Raw genomic sequence first — 21,026 nt, forward strand, 5'->3', positions numbered from 1 at the left:
CATATCATCACTAAACCCAAGACAAAATGCAAATTTGGCTGTATCATAGCTGATTTGCATAGCTTTCCATTGGTTTTGTACAACCTTTTTACAAAATGCCAATTTACTTCACTTTCCTACAGCTTATTACCAGTGTGAGGTACTTATAGCTTTTATGCAAGGCAGATTTAGTAGTTAAAACATTAAAAGACATAATTAAATGCCTTTTGGAAATAGAACATAGCCTTCAACGTGACGATGTAAGGCACAGGACTTTGACTGGGACACAGGCATGTTAATGCCCCTTTGCAAAGGTGCAGACACCTCTCTCTCACATGCTCAAGAGCTGCACAGCTTTTTCTGTTTTTTATCTGATCTGCAAAAGCAGAAATATTTGCTTGCAAACTATGAAGGGCCTGAATCCAGTTACTGAGTACACATTTCACTCACATTGATATCAGAATGGACGGCTGCCAGTTTAGTGTCTTGGCTGGCTTTCAAACACGCTGATTGCTGAGCCTCCTTGGATTTGGAGTTCATGATTTAAAAAGAAAAGGAGAAAAAAAAATCCCCAAACACAAAACAAAAAACCCTCCACAAACATTCCTGAGATGCTACTGGGCCAATTTTCCGCCTCTCCTCTTTTGTAAGCTCAGTCTCTGGAAGTGAACACGTACAAGTAGCACACTCTGTCAAGACAAGCAGCTAGGGAGTTTAGGCTTTATCTCCAAAGCTACGATACAACGAACATTAGATCTTTCCCAGCCAAGCAATTTTCACACGTGTACCAGGGGCCAGCCCGCATTCAAGTCAGCAACAGAGGAAAAGATCTGTTTACACTTCCATATCTTAACTTGAAAAAAAAAGAGAAAGAAAAGCTTGAAATGTTCTGAGACTTATGTCACAGCCGGGTAACAGAAAGGCTGTTTGCCTTACACAAACCGATTTTTTCCTTCTTTTTTCCTCACTACTTACTACTAAAATTGGCCAGGTTGAAAGGCAAGCCAAGAGCTCCTTGAAGCCCCCCTGCTCCCAAATACCTCATCTCTGAGCGTGTTACTTGACACAGCTGGCGCGCTCGGCGAGCCCTGCTTTCTCTGGCATGGCAGCAGACAATGTAGATCAGGCCACTTAGACGTTTCAATTGAACTTGACAGGTGTTTGTTAATAGGCTCTACAATACGTTTGGGAAGGGCCGCCTGGAATTGTAAAATGGTTTATTACGACGGTTTAATAAGCCCGGTGCAGACAGTTCAATGCATTATTATCTAAGGCTGTAAATGTAAGTGACCAAAATCTGAACTGTATGGCAATACACATATAACCTATAACTAACCCAATTAATAGCAAATGCATTCATATAGTATCTGTACAACTGGACCTGATTCTGCTGGGTCAGTCTGGGAACCTCTCTGCTCCTTGCAGGATCAGTCCTCCATGTATTACCACAATTCACAGAAATCAGGTATATCTATTCAGTGATAACTGCTCAGGCTAATTATTAGAAAATTCAATTTATGCTAATTTGCCTGAGGGGAGGGGAGGATAAAATTAACTTGACACATTTATTTAACTTTTTACAGTATTATTATTATTTAAAATTTATGACAGCATTGTGCCCAGAGGCCCCAGTCAGGATCAGGATCCCACTGTGCTCGGCATCCCACTGTGTGCGCGTGAATGTCCTCCCAGCACAATTTCGAGGCAAAGGCTCCATCCCTGCAAAGGGTTACACAAGTGCTTGCCCCAAAGACTGGGAGCAAGGCCATGGAAATTAAAAGTGCATTAGTCTTGCTGAAGTGAAGCAGGTGCATTAAGCCACCACATCCTACCATGCACTGGCAGCCCACACCAAAAAGGCTCCTATTTTGGAAGAAAGTGACAGTTGAGTCACTTTTGTTTTTACCATTAAACATGTAGACACAAACAACCCCTCCTATCTACTGCTGCCTTTTCTTGCTTCTATCTTATAAATGGGACCATCGTCCAGTAAATGAAAAAAATCACATGTGGGGTGAAAGGCCCCAGAAGAGAGAGAAGATATGTGTCAGTAAGTGATTTGGGGAATTGTCAAAATCTCACCTTTTATTTTAGATGCACAAGGTGTAACAATGCAATTTTTCCTTGCAGTGAACTTTGAAGGATATTTGCCTGAGAAAAGTAGCTAGCTGTTCCCACCTGCCTTCATTTCTGGACATACAAACGCCAACTGTGAAAGGTCACCATTTGGATGATCATAACCACTCATCGTCCTTGAATAAGTTGGCCTTTTTATTTATATCCAAGTATGCTTAACCTCATTAAACAACTGTACTGGTCAGACAATATTATCAATATTATCATATTAATCAATATGCTATCGTTCTTCTAACTGAAACGGATCCAAATATTTTACAATATTTAATCGGAAGTAGGGCAAATGGGAGCTTTTCTGAGTTAGGGCCTTAAAATTAAACTCTTCAGAGTACTGGCTGTACTGACATGAGGTATGCAAAAGAGTGAAGAAGGAATTGCTGAGACAGGGAATGGTGCCTCCAGGAGTCATTAGAAGACTGTCAGAATGAGGAGAACATTAGAAGATCATCTCTTCCTCTGGCTCTTTGATGGTGTTTTAGAAATGAGCCATCCATACCGTATGCTCTTTGTATTTACTGGGGCTAAAGGGCACCACACAGAAGTCAGCACTTTAACTATCAAGAAGCTTGAGAGGCACCTCAGCTCAGGGGCAGGGGAGATGTTAGCAATACGCTCCACTTCCCGATCTTCCCCACACCCCAAAAAGAGAAGAGATTAGCCCATACAAGCAGAGAAAAAATTGAAACATCAGAAGAATATTCACTTGAGCAGGCTGTCCTAACAACCTCATTTCAGCACAGCATTTCAGGAGGGGTGAAGGTGGACAAACTCACCTTTAAGGCTGCTCCTCCACAGCTAACTTGCCTCTCTGTGCCCAAACATGAGAAAGACCTTGGAGCAGATTTAAACCTCAAACTCACACACTGGTATAGCAGGTGGAGTAAAGACTTTTCCAGAACTGCATGGGTTTATTTCAAAATGTAAGTTTGGTTAATGTGTCTTCTGCTATTCTTCTACTTTCCTCTGCTTCTCTTTCTGCTGCAGTTCACTGGAGCTGTTTCAAGGTTCCATTAAATATGTCAAGCCTTTTACACGCAACTGCCACCTTGCAGCACAAAGTGAAACGGAGGCAGATGAAAGAAAAAGAAACCATCATTTAGCCACACACAAATTCTGTATATTTTGCATATCACTCCTAACACGGACTGGCAGCCCACACCAAAAAGACTTCTGTTTGGGAAGAAAGTGACATTTGAGTCACTTTTGTTTTTATCATTAGTTATGAAGACATCAAACATCACCTCCTGCCTGCACCTCCTTTTCTTGCTTCTATCTTATGAACAGGGCGCATGTTTCTGTGGTCCTTTAGAGCACTGCCTGTTTGACTCAGCACCGTGACATTTTGTGGTGCGTGCAGACCATCCCAGAACTGATGGAGCGTGTAAGATGCCACCCATGGCTCTGCTGAGCTGCCATCCTGGCAGGATGCAGTACCACTCTGGTCTGGAATACCGGAAAGGTACACAAGGAACAGGCCTACAAAATGCAGTTTCTGCTACCAGCAGAAAGCACCAGCTTTGCTTGCTGCTACCCATCCCCCTTTCACACTACCATTTTCTGCTGAAGAAGAGGCACCTGAACTCTGCCAGCTTTTGCCCTGCGGGCCATGCTTTGCCCATGCTAGTCCCACGAGTGAGACACCGTTGGTTAGATTATGCAGGGAGCTGAACTTCTTGGAAGGGGGAATTTAGTCCTTTTAACCTTTTACTCCTTCTAATGGTTGGCTCCATTCTTTTAAAATCCCAAAATAACAACAACATCCATTCTTCGACAACAGGCCTTTATCAGGTTTAAAAAAAAAATAAAAACCAAACTAACCTGCTTACTTCAAAGTCATGCTCTCATAATTTTAGCTGGCACACCATGAACAAAATGGTCTAGAACTAACCTCAAACAGTCATCTGGAGAAAAACAACATATTTTCCCATGTCATCACCACTATAGCACATACTAACCACAACTATTCAGCCTGTCAATTTTCAGTTTATATTATGATAACTTTACCTAAAAGCATTTCGTGGTTCAAAAACAGCAAGTGCAATGCCAAGGAAACATTTGCTGAACTGACGAGCATGGCAGCACGGGTGTGAGGAATATGCTTTCTGCAGAATGGGAAGCAGAGTAAAAAGAGATTTCACTGGGGACAACGGACTTCTCAGAAATTCCCCAAAATATTGCTTCAGGTTGGCTTAATCCCACAGTCTAATTATGGTAGGTTGTGAAGAAGGAGGCTTAGTTTGGTCCTCGGGTGGTGAATTTTCCACAAAAATCTCCAAGAACTGTGATGAATGGGAAAAGGAACACATGGATCTTTTTTACTTGCATTAGCATCTCCACTTCCACACATAGGAAAGTTTTTCATGTCCACTGAGCATTTGAGAGAGGTACAAAGTAGAGATTCGTGGGAGTCTGGACAGGGAACTGTATGAGAGGCACAAAAGCAATGCACTTTAAAAGGACTTTAGCAAATACACTTTTAGCCGTGCAATCTCCATGATTCACAAGGAACCAAGTCTCCAGTTACTTTCCTCATTTTAAGGAAGACAAAGGCAAACCCCTCATTAACAAAGCACTGTGGTTCAAATTCTATACTAAAAACCCCTCGACTTTGATAATCGTACGCCCACACTCAGGCTTCAAAAATATTCTCATGCTACAATGCTGCCTGTGTCATCACTCCAGAAGCAAACAAGAAGTCACGGCATTACTCCCCAGTGATCCGGGACAAGGAGAGGACGGTCGTGACTGCAAGAACTTTAGCTGGATGCTTAGGTAGGGACAGTAAACCGAGCAAAAAAACCTAAACCAAATGAAAACAAACAAAAAAACCTTGAGAAACCTATGAAAATACTCTGCAACCTATGGTATTACTCTCTTCTTTGTACTGATTTGCCCAAAGTTGGGCCACAGCAGCACCATGCAGGTTTCCATAATAAATTAATTGGTAGCTTTGCTTTTGTGGGCTGCAAGAGCAGTCTGAGCCACTTCGCTTTGACTGTACCTTCCCTGCCCCTTCTCCTCAGCAGCACTGTGACTTCCTCAGGCACAGCTTAGACACACCAGGGCAGCTTTACTCCTGGGGACGAATGGGAATGCATTTCCCCTTCTTGGTTTTGGTGGGAGACACACTGAAGGTGATGCACACTCCCCGAGGACAGCTGATTTCAATACTGGCTGGACTCTAAATAAGCCTCCTTTAAAGGGCTGCTCTGAAGCTAGGCATTGTTCCCCACTCCGCACTTTTTATGAATTAGGAAGGATGTGTGTTCCTATGTGTCCTCTGTGGACAGATCTTCTGCCTGGAAGGAAGAAGGAAATGGCAAGAAAGGGGCAAGGATGGGGAAAAATGGGTAGGAGCCCTGCAACTGAGCTCGCATTTATTTCAAGAGTGAGTGAGTGGTTATCCAACTGCGGTGCCCCACACCCAAGACTTACAGTCTGAGACACAAGTTTGAGCAGATCTTCCATGATCTCACGGTGAGTCCGAGATAGACCGCATCCAGCGCTCACAAAATACACAGCTGCGTTCCTCCATTGCTCTGACAGCGATTTATGTCAATGAACGTATTGCTGCTAATACACACTGAGCTCGCACTCCAGATGCCAAAGCCGTGCTCTGCACAAAGCCAGGACTGTGTGGTGCCCAGGCACAGCTTGCTATTAGCTGTATTTTCCCCCCATCTCATGGAAGCTTTAAGGGAGCCACTAGGAGAAAAGCAGTAGCATTGCAAGTTGTGTCCAACCACCCAATAAACTAACCTCAATTTTTTTATGCAAGAATTGCAACTCAGCAGTTCTACTATGGGATCCCAGAAAGCATGAGACTTTCTTAATTTAGCAAGAACAACTGCATACTATGTCAACTACTGAAAATCTCAGTGTACAGCAGAAAATGTTTTGAGTCAACAGACTGAAAAGCAAGGCTGCTGGATTTTTGTTTGATTTTACAGCATGTTTGATGCTTTCAAGATGAGACTTAAAGAGATGTAGTTTCAGATTTGAAATCTTACTTCTCTGCTTGAATCTTTCATTATTTTCAGAGTGTGCACTATGCTTTAGATTGATTTTATTTTTTTTTTAATATAAAAAACATGTTTCACAGTTGAGGCTTTATCATGTTCACAGTACTTAAACGTGTACCTAACTTTAAATCAGTAAAGCCAATTGAAATCAAAGGGATAAGAGGGTGTTAAAAAGGTAAGTGTGCCCTGAAGTGTTGTCCTGAACAGGAATTAGACTTAAGTATGTGATTAGGTGTCTCTAAAATAGGTCTTCCTTGTCTAATAATAAGCACAGATCACAATATACCTTGTGTATCAAAGGGTAGCAAAAGCTATGTCTCTTGAGGAGAAAGACTGAGCAGACAAGAACTGGAAGCTGCTGGGCATAAGATGTGATTGTTTTATTAGAAGGAAGATTAACACATAGAGGCCAAGGATAAAGTTGAAACTCAAAAGGAATATGAGTCAGGGAAGTTGTTCCAGATGGCAGAGCCATGTGGGATGTGACTCCACCATCTACTGTGGAAATAAAAAGGAAGAAATGAAAACTTAGTGTTGAGAGAGCATATAGGACTGACAGGAAAATAAGAAAGAACTGAGAGCAGTAGAAGGCAATTAAAGGCAGAGTGATGAAATGAGGCCTTCAGAAATTTTGAAGTGCAGCAACACCACTTCAATCAGCCAGTACAAAAGAGGCTCAGTTGCTTTGCTTCAGATAAACCTAAACATCTCAAATTTTCAGAGCACATTCCCTCTCCTTTGGTCAAGACATGGGGTTTGACATATCATGTGGACAGCTTCTCAGGAGCATCTCCCAGCATGTACTGAAGGGACAGATGATCTGCAGTATCCCATTACTGCTGCTTCCACCCCTGCTGATATGTCCAACATAATAAATGAGTGAGACAGAATTATGTCAGATGGTGTTTTGGGCAGCTTAAGGCTAATGCGAAATTTTTAAAAGTTAAAATTAGGCCGAATATGATATAATACTTATTAACAACTCCTTAAGGGAAGTGGAGGAAGCCACAAGATCGGGACACTGGGAACTTAATAGGGCAAAACACTTAAAAATGTATTGCAGGGAACTGTCCCGTGTTGTCAGGAAAACGAACATGGTGTGATCTACATAAATAGGTCTTCTGCATCTCTTACTTCAATGCAAACAGGAGATACATGACAATAAAACAAAAAGAATAATAAAGTACAAGCTAATAGACAAAGATTTGAAACTATTCTAGCTGAATTCCCTTTGATTCAAAGATGGGATTTTCAGCCAGAAGTTAGAGGTGATCTTCCTGGACTAGTTAGTCCATTCACTGCACAACAGCCCAGGCTACCCTCTGCAAAATGACTGCAAAGGTAGGTTGATTTGGGAGCCAAAGTACACACTCTCCAAAATCTCCATTCTCCTCCACACACACATACACAGGCACATTATGACCTCTTTGGTTTGCAGAGTCTTTTAATTACCATTTATGTATTCAAATACCTAGCCAAAATGGGCTTTGACCAAGGGCTACAAACCTAACGCTGTAATAGTAATAATAAGTTTGATATGAGAGATTCTTATTAAAACGGCAGAGAAGTACACATCACACATATAAATAATCCCCGAACAATAATTTGAGAGACACGTCTGATCTTGACTTTCTGTACTGAAGGCCTAACCTTAAGTCTGTGAAGTCAATAAAAAGACTTGGAGACTTCAAAGCTGACTTTAGGCTACAGTATTTTTCCATGACTGATGCTTTCCAGTCATGTTCCTTCCTGGTCATGGCTTCTCCATTTTAAAGCAACTGAACTTAAAACCCACCTAAACTAACATAGTTGAAAACAGCTGACCTGGAGGTAGTTCAAGAGTCTTGGTCTTCAGATAATTTTCTTTGCAGAAGCCACAGAGCCTGTGGTCAGCTGGCTACTTGTTTACTTATCACTTCTTCCCAGTGAAAGGATGCTTACTTAAATATTCCTTTTTTAAAAAAAAATTACAATTTGCAAATCTCTTCTCTCTTGCGAAGTATAAACTCGTTCTTCCAAGACACAAGATTAATCTGATTGCTTTAAACTATCTTGGCTTTATCTGGGTGCATAAATGAGACATCTAACTGCTACAGCCATGTACGTCAGCACACCAGACACAAAGTAGTGCTAAAACCCAGGCTGCAACTCTTGCATATCTTTCACGCTTATTCTTTCAGCCTTGAGAATGTTTTCTTGGTTAGTCAACTTCAAATCTATCTATTCTATATACAGTACTATTTAAAAACAGCACTCAAGTGTACAAGATAAACATGTGCTCCCACTGAGTTACTAAACGTGAGATAATAAATTTGCATCCCTGTGATTATTACTACTACCATGTAGCTGCCTTCAATGTACAGAGCAATACAAAACCAGAGCGCTGTGCCAAATAAGTGAGAGGCCCTGCGCAGAAAAAGGCCAGTGCGCTAGAGGCACAAACAGAGCCGTTCAAGGGAGAAATTCAGCAGTCACTGAAAACAGGGCCTGCCAGACATTAAATGTGTGTAATGAGGGCAAAGAGGGAATTTCTTCATGAGAATGGGAAGGCTCTTCCACTTGGGACACATGGGGAGGAGCCCAACAGTTACAGGGAAAGAACGCAGCTCTACATTTGCATTTACTGCAGATGTAAAACATGAGCAGCGTGGAGGGGAAGGAGCACAAGAGTGTTGCTGAAGGTGCCAGGAAAGATTCAGAGCTTCTTGTGGCAGAGGAACCCAGCTCTGTGCAGAAGAGGAGTGAAAACATCCCAAGAACATGAGGAAGGCATGTTCAGAGCAGCCAGAAACAAGACCACCACCAGGATTTCGAACAGCAAATTGAGTCGGAGCCCTTCTAGTAACACATGTCCCATTCTACCAAAGAACAGAGAGAGCAGGATTCGTGTGCCGTGTCTCTGCTGTCCCTCTGTGTTCACCCGTCCCTGCACCATCTTCCGTCTGGCATCCTCCAACAGCCTGGCCTTGCTCCACATCCTGCCGTGCTGGCCTGGCACCTGGGCAAGGGCTGCCATGGCCTGCTGGATGCAGCGGTGGGGCTTGCTGATGGCCACTGCCAAAGAGAGTTAGCAAGGGCAGAGCTTGGCTGTCTCTTCCCCCTCAGTGTCAGCACTAACTGATGCCTCTCACCTCACCTCACCTCCCCTGCCTGCTGAGTTTAGCAACAACAGAAAAATTTGTAGGAATTTAATTGTCTTAGAGACTTCTACCTACTGCCAGATTTGGTGGGAATTAGCCAAGACACTCAGTGTTCTGGGAGGGGGGGAATAGGGACGGACAAGCAGACAGAGAGACATCATCACCACCACCACACACACCTCACTTCCTTGGAATTCAGGCGAAAAACACCCAGGCTCTGGAGCAGAAATACTCATGAAAACATTTCATAATGCTTTACCAAGGAGTGATATCAGTATCATTATCTCCATTTCACGGCTGCAGCCCTGACTGGTCATGACACGCCTCAAGTCACCCATCAGATAGCTTTTCCTTCTGGCTCTGCCACTGTGTCTCCTGATTGCAAGTCAGTGCCCTAGCAGTGGAGTCATCCCAAACTGCAGGTTACATGAGAGGAAAGGGCTGCAGGAGTTAATACATGAATATCTAAACACTGGCTAGTCTCTTTGCAGACAGGAAGGAAAGGGAAGAATTTTAAAGGCACAATAGAAACCAAGAAATTTAATTCTCCTTCCAAAAGGCAACACCTGCCTCTACCAGGTTCAGTGCACTAGGCGTTGTAGATGCATTTCATGAAAAGGCAGCATAGGACAAGACTGACTGCAACCAGCATACACCACAGAGGTGATTGCTTAAATTAAGAAACAAGCCAGAACCAAAACAGAAACCCAAAGAAGTCTGAGCAAGGGAGAAGGCGGGATCTGAATTCCAGCCATCTGATCGGGCATCTTCTCAAACTCCTGGGGGACTCACTCTAAGAAACCCATGTTTCCACTGCGCTTCAAATCTAGCCATGCTTAGCACTATTCAGGCAAACCTTACCAAAGCTAAATTTTCACCACATTCCTTTGTTCCCTTCTCATGTGAAAGGGTAAAGTAACTGGTAGTTGGTCAGGAATCCTTTAAATGATTCCTTATTTCTTAAAACAATGCAATTTCCCTTGTCTTATCCCTTAAGTTTCGAATTTTGCGTATCAGAATTACTTCTTACCAAGGGAAGAATGTTCCTATCATTATAAGTTGAATCTAAAAAAATTAGAAAATAAGAAGACAGAAATTATTGAATTTACTTTTTAATGCAAGAAATTGTATGAAAGAGCAGCGTGAACTGCCATTTTATTTCTCTAATTGCATATCCTCCTCTGTATCTACTCCTTTCTTATTGTTTTCAGGTAAAGATCAAGGATACAATTTCTCCACTGCTCCACCATAAAACAGAAGGCAAGTAATGAGCCCAGCAAGACTCGACCTCTGCCATCAGTCTCCTACCTGCTGTCAGCCTGTTCGACATCAGCGGGGTAGAAATACCTCAGACTGGATACCACAAACTCTCCCACACTGCTGCTATTACTAGTCTTAAGACTGATGGTCCACACAGATAATTACATTTGTAGTGACAAACACTGCCTGAGATCAAAGTTTTTGCAGTGTTTGTTTTGAGCTGCTGCATAGCTACCACTACAAGTTATTGCATATTAATGCAATGTCAAAAAAAAGTACCTTTGTGGTGATGTCAGGACACAGCATTGCCCTCACTTTGTGACTTCCTTCATCAAGGTATCAAATTCTCTTTCCTGGTACACCTGTGAACTACATTAAAATAAATCAAGTGAAAGGATGCTATCAGAGAGGAAAGACTTTCAGGAACGCAGTGGTTTGATACATGAGGATGGCTCCCCAGATGAGTGGTCCTCTCACTCTGTTGCAAGCATGATCAGACCATCCACTCTGATCAGGCAGGTAGGCTGGATGAGCGCCACATGTAGCATCTTCAAGGGTCAAATACTGTTTAGATAAGGCACTGGTCTGACTAAGAGCCATGAGAAAGCCTCCTACAGCCTCCGTTCCACTAAGACAGTTTACAGACAAACAATCATCAATCTGCAACTCCTCGTCCCCCACACCATCTTCGCCAAAACAAAAATGGAAAGACAAAAAAAATCCCACAGAACCAAAAAGAGACACTTTAATATGACAAATCTTTTCTATACCAAATCATTTGGGTTTTCCAGCACAATACAGGCACTGAGGCTGAACTCATGTGAGTGCAATTTCAGTTTCAGCTACTCTGATACCATATCAGCTTTGCACAACCACAATCAGATAGTTTACTTTGCTCTTTGCAACATTTTGAAGTCCTGAAGAAATGTTTAAAAAGAAATGCCTTCATTGAGCATATGCATTATGCCATAAGCCTTTAAAATACCAACCATAACTCAATTAAGGACCATTTATCCTGCTTCCATTTGCTTTCCTGAAGAAGCAATCACCACTGCTTTACACGTTACCTTTAGCGCTGGTCTCATCAGACAACAGGCTTTGTGTTGGCATGGTGGTTTCCCTCTTTGACCACGGACAAACATCGTTCCCTACTGCTTCGAGGCTCCAGCCCTGACAAGCCAGGCAGCCTCAAGAGCGTGCACAGGTCAACAAGCAGGCTCAGGGCTCAAGTCTGTAACAGAAAAAACAGCTACTATAGGCCTATGGGGCCATGGGGTGCAAATGCACTAGCGGTCCAGTACTCTTTCATCTGCTGCTCTCCACTTTCAATCCCAAAGCAGTCATTTCAGTGAACAAAGCTCTTCCCGCTCTTTCAAACCGTTTTTATGCACTTAATGGGTGCAGATCTGGGAGCAAACTGGAAACTGCCAGTTGCAATCTGACCAAGGAGCAACATTAAATCTGAAATTCTGATTGAGTTGTCCTGTTAAGGTGTCCCTGGCAAGATCTTATCAGGCAGCTTGAGTGAAACCACTAACTGGTATTAGTGAATTAAAACTGGTGAAATACCTGCATTACAGTGAAAAATTATCTACGTATTGCTTTGGTGTGTGGGTTATACAAAACAGACTTCCTCTAGAAAATGCAGAGTACAGCTCGGTCTGAATCTAGCCTGTCTTACACATGCTCTAGCGTTGCAGAGCCAGCACACATCCCTTCAAGAGAACAAAACACAACCTTCTAGTATTAGACACACTGAGCCAGTGTTTACACACTGATCTGCTAATAAGCAGACCCGGGAATTCCAGAACACGAGATTTATATTTATTGCTATTTTACATTACCATAAAACGTGCCAAGTTCGGGCACTTTAAATTGTGAGGGCTGCTATCGCACGTTCCCTTATCAGTCTTTCACACAACTGTGTTACTGAAGCATCCCGATAAGAATGTCTAAAATGTCTGCTATGTTTTAAAACAGCAAACTCTTCCTTTTCAGCTCTGACCCAGCCATTTCAGTCAACAAGCTCTTTCTACTCTTTCAAAACACTTTCTACTCACTTAATGGCTGCGATCACACTGACTGTCTTGGAAACTGCTACTCCCAAAAATAATGCAGCACAGCTATTTATTCACGGAAGTGGCTTAACGTGATATTTTGAGGACTACCATTTCACAATATGGAATGAAACATGGACATCCATCTTTTGACAAGAGATCTAACTATCACACTCCAGGCTTCATACACAAAACATTAACGCACCTTTTAAATGAAGAAAATCAGGAAACTGTGCAACTAAAACAAACAACTTGCCAAAACTAGCATACGTTTTTGCACTTGCTTTTACATTCCCAGGCTCACCAAGATCAATGTATATATAGATAGGCATGTGTGTATGTGTGTATATATATGCATTCATTCTCAACCACATTCTCCAGGAGAGTGCCAGTCAGAGGAAGAACAGCCAGGAGCGTAAAAAGCCATTTCTACTATAATGAGCAAAAATAGTTTTATTTGTTGTCATTTTGGGGTTGTCGGGAGTTTTTTTGATTGTTTCTTCTAAAACCTGTCTTCTGTAAGCTCAGTCAATGTCTTTGAAACAATATTTGATAGCAAACTTACCGATATTGCAAGAGCTACAGCTGGAATTGAATGTTAAAACACCAAATTATGAAAGTCACCGATCCCTGTACTCATTTCATTCTGCAAGAATCCCACTTGGGAAGGAAGAAGAAGGGAGAGGCAGAGTGGGGAATGCACAGCTAATTAGCGAGGTTTCACAATCGTATTCAACCTGCCAACCCATTTTTCTGCCAGTCCTGCACACGTAAATAGAATGAAAAGCAGAAAGTCCAAGTTCTTCATACTTTTATTCCTCAGTCCCACCATTTCTGATTGTCTGCCTGTGTACTTCTGTCCTCTCACCACCCTCCTCTCCCTTGGAGCTCCAGATCGCCACCTCCAGAACCAGGGAAGTCACTCACATGCAACAAAATGAACAGAACAGAAGACACCTGGCAGCATGTGTTTTTCTGAGAGCAAGGAGGCTACAGGCAGTTAATTGTTCAAGACCTTCCCTAACACTTAGTACCTTTACTGCAGTCCCAGCAAGCCACCCAAGGCTGTGTGATTCTTGATAGCACATATAATAAAACTCCAGGAAATACCTGTGCTGCACAGCCACACGGCACAGGCTTGTGGGCTGTGCTGAGTGGGCTCAGACATTTATAGGGTAACAGTGCAGGGCAAGGCTGTACAGACACACTTGTTTGACTCTCACCAGTGTCAGGCAGCACCCTGCTTAGTCTAATTAGCATAATCAGGGAAGATGTAAGGGGAGAAGCAGGGCTAATTAGCCTAAGCAAAGCACCTTGTCAGCTTGGGAATCTTTGCACGGGGCTCGGACGCACAAATAGATGTACCCATCGTGACTGAGCCTTTCTTACTCCCTGCAGTCAGTAGGTATTTCATTATGCCCAAGAACTACTTACTGCTGAAGCAACGTGTCTTGTCACCTGAGAGCAGAGTGGGGCGATTCCTCAGTTCTTAATGCTGCTTTTTTGAAGCAAAGAACTGCAGGGGTCTTACCAATCGATGTTATGATGCTTTCTCCCACTGCATGTGCTTAGGAAGATAACAGTCTTCCTTTTCATAATCTTTTTTGAGATAGGAGGATCCTATTATGTTTGGCATGTATTTGTTTCTTCTGTTTCCTTCTATAGCATTCTAAGTAGTTGAAGAGAAGGAGAGGAAGAACATGGTGCTAACAATAGTTTCACTACTTCACTGTACCTTCCCCATCTCAAAATACTCTCCAGATGGAAAGAGTTTATTTGTAAGTAGGCAAGCAGAAGGCTGACTGAAGAAAAGTGATAATTACATTAGAATAATAATAACAACAAGAAAACCCAGAGCTAATGAAGACTGCCTGCTTCATTTAATTTAAGAAGAGACTTCACCCTATAATGAAGACACATAAAGCTCTGCAGCTCGCTCACCCTTCCTATGAATGTCATCCAGAGCAGTAGGACTACTCACTAAGCCAAATCCCTTCAGCTGAACTGGTTTGACTGGTCAATGATAACAAGAAGGAAGTACTTGTACTTATATCTCCTTGATCACTCCGCAGACTATCCCTCATGTTGAATAAAAACAGTTATACAAACATTTTAATGGATCTAGTAAAAGTAAAAAAAGAATCCTGGTAATTCTCACTGTGGATCTAACGGACATGTCTTAACTCAGAAACAAGTTACGCAGACCTTCCCACCTCCAAACAGCAGCAGTACATGACACACACTGAATGACAAAGAGACGTTATTTTGCCTTTTTTCCCCGTAAGAAGCTGATCCTTTAACAAAGTCGCTTGCAGTGCATGGTTTTACAAGAAAACAAACAAACAACACTCCTTTCAAAAGATGTAAAATAGACCCAAACCACTTTAACTGTGAACATGAAAAGCATTAGCTCCTCCAGTGCTCTTCCTGTTACTCCACCCTGAGTGTCAAACTCACTTTTACTTCACCAGAGGTTCATGTTACCTGAGGTTTCCTTTTGGGAACTATTTGCATCAGAAATACTAAATCAAGCCATTGAGAAGAGAGGTTTTATCTACCAGAGAGACAAACTCCTGGCAGCTGAAGGCTTAAAGCACAATTTGCCCACTGCCTCCATTGTGGACACCTCTCCATTGCAAGGAATCTCTGCAGCTCTGGTCAAATATGTCCATCCGTCAGGGAAGCCAAACCACATTTTGCCTAGCTTCTTTCAACTGGCACAGCTTTTGTAATGCTTTAGCAGGATTCACTGCAGTCCAAATGTTGGAAGTGAGACAAATGGAATTTATAAATCACCACCCCAATTCTGACTGAAGGTTGCCTGGCACTGAAACCTACGAATAACCTTCCTCTCCTCATCTAATGCAACCCCCACTCCCCAAACAGATTCCTTCTATTACTAGTGCAATAACTTGATAATAACTTGAACTAGTGCAATAGACTTGATTTGCCATAGTGGGGAAGGTTTCTCTATTATTTAAAGAGCTGCCAGGAGAACCCATTAGAAATAAATGACAGATTACAGCATCTCAGGTTTCCTTAGCCTGTCTCCAGTTCTGACAACCTCAACAGGGAAAGTAGCTAAGAGCAATCTTGGCAACTTGCTGCTTTATCTTCTTCCTCTTGACCTTTGTGCCACCAGGTACCTCTGAAACATTCATCAGTGTCTGCAGCTGGAAACACCAATGCTGGTTACCAGAAACATAAAACTCACTGAGAAGGAACACTGATAGCATCAATACTGCCAGTTTCTTGAAGAGTATCTAATATTCCTTCCCAGCATAAGCATCCAGGGTCAACATGCCCAGCAGGCTGCAAACAAACCTGGAATAAATATGAATGAACAAGTGGTTCAGAATAGTATTCTGCTACAAAGGGCTTGTGATCCCTTTTAACTAACCTACCAGTAGCAGCAGCCTTTCCTTTTAAATGCACACTCCAAACAGAAAAGGGAGAAAAAACTCCCCTCTCGGAGAGCTTAATTTATATTCTCTTCCTGCTGCTGCCGCCACCAACATTACCAGCCTTGAGAGAAGCATCAGCAGGCTACTAGATACTGTTAGGATCACTGTGGGCGCAGCAAACCAGCTCACCAGTGATGCTCACTAACACAGCAGCACAACAAAGCAGCAGTGAAACAGAGGAGAGGCAGAAGAAATATTCTAACAGGCATGGGACACCTGTGTTGGTCAGCTTCACCCCAGATGCAGCTTGCAAATACTAGAGCAGCTTTCACACCATGCTATCATCTGTGAAGGCTGGGCTTGGTTCCCAATGCTTCTTCTTGGTTTACACTGGAAGTCTCTTGGACCAAGGAGTGCTGCAAGCAAGGACTTGAAGTTTCTCCAGCCGACACCATCAAGTTAAAAATAAGCAACCCTAAGATACACTGTTGAACAGGAGAAGCTTTTCCCTCATGGACCGTACTGCAACCACCTTCGTATTGTAAATCATTAACAAATGCATTCACCTGCCTTCCTTGCTTCATTTACTCACTCCAATGTACTAGTACTGCCTGGACTTCTCTAACAGCAAATCATGAAACAAAGCTGACAGCGAAAAGCTGGGGCAGCAGTTAAAGTGACTGCCAAAGAGAAATCTGTTTGCTCAGGCAAAAGCTGTTCTCAGTCCAAACATGGGAGTCATAATCTTACAGCCATTTGCTTGGAAGACAATGAAGGGAAGGCAGAACAGACTGGGAAACTACAGCTTGCCATGGTAAGAGAAGAGAACAATCTTTGTGCCCAGATTTCTTTGCTCTGCAGGGTAAGTTTTAGAAAGCTGACAACCGGTAGCAACATGTAGTGGCCCCAGGCATCATGCCTGCCTATCAAAGACTTGGATTTTAGCCCTGGAGAAATTACAACTTCTCAGTTCTCTGGAAGCTATATCGGCCGAGAAGAAAGCAAGAGAATAATGAATGACCTAACTAAAAATTATTTTAATACACGGATTGCATACTGCAAGCCATAAACTTAGAGGTGCGGGGAGACCTGGGGGAAGACAGGGAGGAGGAAGACATCTTGTATCTGACAGGAACAGCATACCCACAGATTACAAAAGGCAACCAACTGGGGCTGCTATGACAGCAAAGTCATCTACTGGAGTGGTAGGGGGTGGCACACCGAATGGAAAGTATGGATCCAGCAGATATGGACCCAGAGACAAAGGCGGAGGAAGCTCAGCAGTCCAGGCTGGAAAAGACAACAGTGAAAAGACAGGTTAGGAAGTCATGAGTCGAGGAGCCAGCCTGCAGCTATGCAGAGAAGAAAATAGGTAAATCCAGGGAAGCTGCGCAGATGTGAATAAAAGGCATTTGGCCCTGCACTGGTCCCTGAGCACTGGTGGCTTACAGCCTCATCGTCCTTCTGCAGGACTCGAAGCCACTCTGGCCACTTCTCTGGTGGGTGGCAGGGGCAAGCGGACACAGCCCAGCTCCCACGTGCTGTCCGCAGGCGCCCATACACTGACCGTACGAGGGATGCCCCACCACCGAAACAGCTCAGTTGCTGCGTGCTGCCAAGGCAGGTCTGCCACCCATGCACATTCAGAGGACGGCGGCTTCAGGGTCGGGAAAGGGGGTGAGCCAACCTGATGCCCAGAAACACCTACCACCGCCCGCTTCACTTCCACGCAGACACAGTAGCTCTGCTATATCTTTGCAATGTCCATTTTAATCCAACGTTCATCAGATAAAATAAACTGCCAAACTGAAGGCCCGGATTTATGGTTGGAGATGTTTTTTTGGAAGCCCTGCAAGAGACCCAAACTGTTTCAGCTTCCTCTCCCAAATGTCAGCCTTGAGCCGTTCTTGTCTGGCTGGCGGGAGCATGTGATGTGAAATAAAAGCCAGGAAATAAGACTTTCTGAATAAACATTTATTTGTTGAGAAATACTTCTGATTTTTGGCAGAGAAATGTCAGAAACCTGAAGCCCTATGTATAGCATGCCTACGGAGTGCAATTTCTATTTAAAGGGAAGCTGCAGCTGTCTGTAGCTCTTAATGAAGAATAATGCCTGGGAATAAATTACTGCCGTTTCTGAGAGACATTTCTCAAATGACAGTGATTCTTCCCTTTTCCCCTCTTCCTATAAATACTGAGTGGCATGTACTGGGCAGTTGTTTGGAAGAACGGACACACGCAGCTCTCTCTTTTGTCGGTAGCCTGGTAATTTCCACTGAAAACCATAAGTGGTTTAGCATACGGATACCAAAGCGATTCAAAAGCAAAGACATTCAGAAACATTAAGGCTGCACGTGCCAAAACTTCCCATTGCTTTCCCAAGGTGTGCACAGCTCATCACTGTTTGAACGCACACCGGGCACCACTTCCATCCATGCCGCAAACCCAGTGTTGAGGCTCAAGGCGTGGGAGGTGGCCGCTCACAGAAAACCACTGTAAAGGGCTCGCTAGCGTTCAACTTTCATCACTTGTGTATGCCTCCTCTCCGAGGGGCTGCCGCAGCGGCAGTGTGGGCACGCGGAGAAGGGGATGCTCTGGGGAGAGGGTGTGCCTGGGCCGCTGCCAGCCTGGCCAGGCGGCTCAGGAAGCGGCACTGACATCAGCTCCAGGAGCTGTCGCTCCCAGCCCCACTGCAGGTCCAAGTGCCAGGAAAAACAGCTGGCAGCCAGAGGAGGAGTATGGACAAGATAGGACCAGGGTGAAGGGAGCAAGGAGGGCCAAGGAGCAGAGGAAGGAGGCGGCAGCTCAAAAATGGGATGGGACCAGGGCTAAGTAAGCCTTGTGTGGCCGCAGTCCCCAAGATCCTCTCCAGCATCACGCTCAGCCCTTACGGTGGCAGGTTCTCACCGAAGCCAGGCACGGAAAGCCTGTCGGAGCAAGGAGCAGGGATGTTTACTATCCTGCCATCTGCAGTTTGCCCAAAGTAACGGTTATAGATATGAGATCAACTGAAGATGTTTCAGTTATTGACACATACTGGATTTAGAGATTTATTTTCCATTTCCCACAAACTGTGCCAGAGGTTTTCACATAACCACAAAAAAAAAAAAAAAGTGAAGAAATGCCTGTGAATGAGGAACACGAAGAGTTTATTCATTGCTCCTGTCAGAATGTGTTTGTGCTTGTGTGGCTAGCGCTCCAAAAAAGCTACGGCATATGCTTTCAGGATGGAAAAAAAAGCTCAGGATACCTAAATCCTATCAGAAAATTACAAAACCGTATGCTGGAATTCACAAGATACCCTCCTGTGAGAGCAAAGGAGCCTCACCTCGTTTTTACCCCTCACTAAGTGAAATAAATGTTCCTCCTTAACAAATCCTCCTGACATCCCTTTTTCTCTCTGCAAAAGAGGAATATGGACTTGATTTGTACTAGCTCTGCTATTCCAGAAATGTGCTTCATCCAAATGAGGAGAGCAGGAGAAAGGAAGCGAGAAATTTGTACTGTTTAGTAAACAAGCAGTTTCTAGGTGGATACAAGACACTGGTCCTAATTCACTGTCCCCCTCCCTCCTCACACCCCCCCTTCCTCTGCAATTTGCCTGGGTGGCAGGAGGAGGAGGTGGAAGGGATGAGAACAGCTACCGCTCGAAACGGGAAAGGTCTGATCATTTTCCACACAATGTGACAACACCCTGCAAACACTCAGGGAAGAGAGAACAGTATTTTCCAGTAAAATCACTGTATGCTGGCATTTCCTTTCAGCGGAAACACCATCCATCCTTATCTCTGGTATTCCTGTCTCTCCAGAAGGATAAAGGAAAGAGGGGAGGGGAGAGGAGGAGCCTGGCGACCGCCTCCTTCTTGCAGCGCTGTCCCCCAAGCAGAAGCCAGGTGACAAAATACGCTCTCAAGGAACTTCTAAAGAGCTCTCCATCACCCACAAATGACTCCCTGAAAGAAACCGGTCCTGGATGCCAGGGTGAGAGCAGGTCTCAAGAGCACTTTCTTTCCATCCGTACCTGGTGAAAAGAGTGCTGCTTTTTCTGTCCAAACCCAGGCCTCATGAGTGTAATTCGGGGTTTTGGCACCACAATAGCAGACCACCGCACTGCGCTTTAAGTGGGCTCATTTTAAACCATTTAGGACAGGGCAGTATGTAATAATCACACCGATAGCATCTTAGACAGATGCTCCATCCCCTGTAATGGCTGATGATTGTCTCCTTCTCTCGTACAGTTTATCTGGCTGATCTGACACACCACACACCTTAGAGGACCCAGGGAATGCTCTCCTTGGCATGAGGTGGTGCTGCTGTTGCAATCAGTGGAGGTGATTGCAACATTTTGAACAAACATCTCCTGTTATCCCAACAGCTCTGCATACTAGGACAGGGTTTTTATTTATTTATTTATTTATTTATTTGTTGTTGTTGTTGTTGTTATTATTTATTATTATTGTTATTATTATTGTTGTTATTATTATTATTAAAGGCTTCCTTCCTCTGCTCTAGGATGTCAGCATGCAAAGTAAGCCCTTGTGGTTTCAAAGAAGTCTTTCAAAGTGTGGGAATAAGCTGATACGGCCACATCTGCTTGGATACATAGACAGTGAGAAGCTCCAGGTCTCAGAGGTCCCTTATTCATCTTAATGAGTTACTAACTTGGCAGCTTTGTGGTACTAGTAACTAACAACTCGAAATGTCAGCTTTGTTAACTATTTCACTGTAGACCAAAGCATGCAGGAAAGGGGAGAGGCAATGAAGATTTTTCAGTGTCTAGCATTTATTTTGCAAGTGGCTCTTGAAAAAGCAGCACTGCTTAGACTCTGTCTCAATCTGCTTCTGAAAGCCTGAACCCAAAGGGAAAAGCAGAGCAAAGGAGGGCACCCAGCTTCCAGGGAGCTAGAAGGCATACCCAGCAGCCACAACATATATTTATATTTACTAAATATATGGAAAGTGCAAAAACTGTTTTGCTCAAACTGGAAGAATCTGCAGGTGTTTTATCACTGCTAACATCCTGAAGGA

The 21,026-nt window shown here is 43.6% G+C and overlaps 1 protein-coding gene across 14 annotated transcripts in view; it reads right to left on the bottom strand.

Moving 5' to 3' along the window:
- The window catches only part of ATXN1 (ataxin 1), a 225,062-nt gene that overhangs the window by 70,497 nt on the left and 133,539 nt on the right, over window positions 1–21,026 (bottom strand). Inside the window, exon 1 of one of the 14 annotated variants that reach the window (XM_075493823.1) lies at window positions 3,934–4,014. The exons of 11 other annotated variants lie outside the window; for them this stretch is intronic. The gene's annotated coding sequence lies outside the window, so the exon portion shown is untranslated. Of the gene's footprint in view, window positions 1–3,933; window positions 4,015–4,375; window positions 4,395–18,091; window positions 18,926–21,026 lie in introns of those variants that run through there. 2 more of the 14 variants (XR_012774342.1, XR_012774341.1) reach the window with 2 other exon arrangements.

This window comes from Mycteria americana, chromosome 2, assembly GCF_035582795.1.
Source record: "Mycteria americana isolate JAX WOST 10 ecotype Jacksonville Zoo and Gardens chromosome 2, USCA_MyAme_1.0, whole genome shotgun sequence".
In the NCBI taxonomy this organism is placed as follows: domain Eukaryota; kingdom Metazoa; phylum Chordata; class Aves; order Ciconiiformes; family Ciconiidae; genus Mycteria; species Mycteria americana.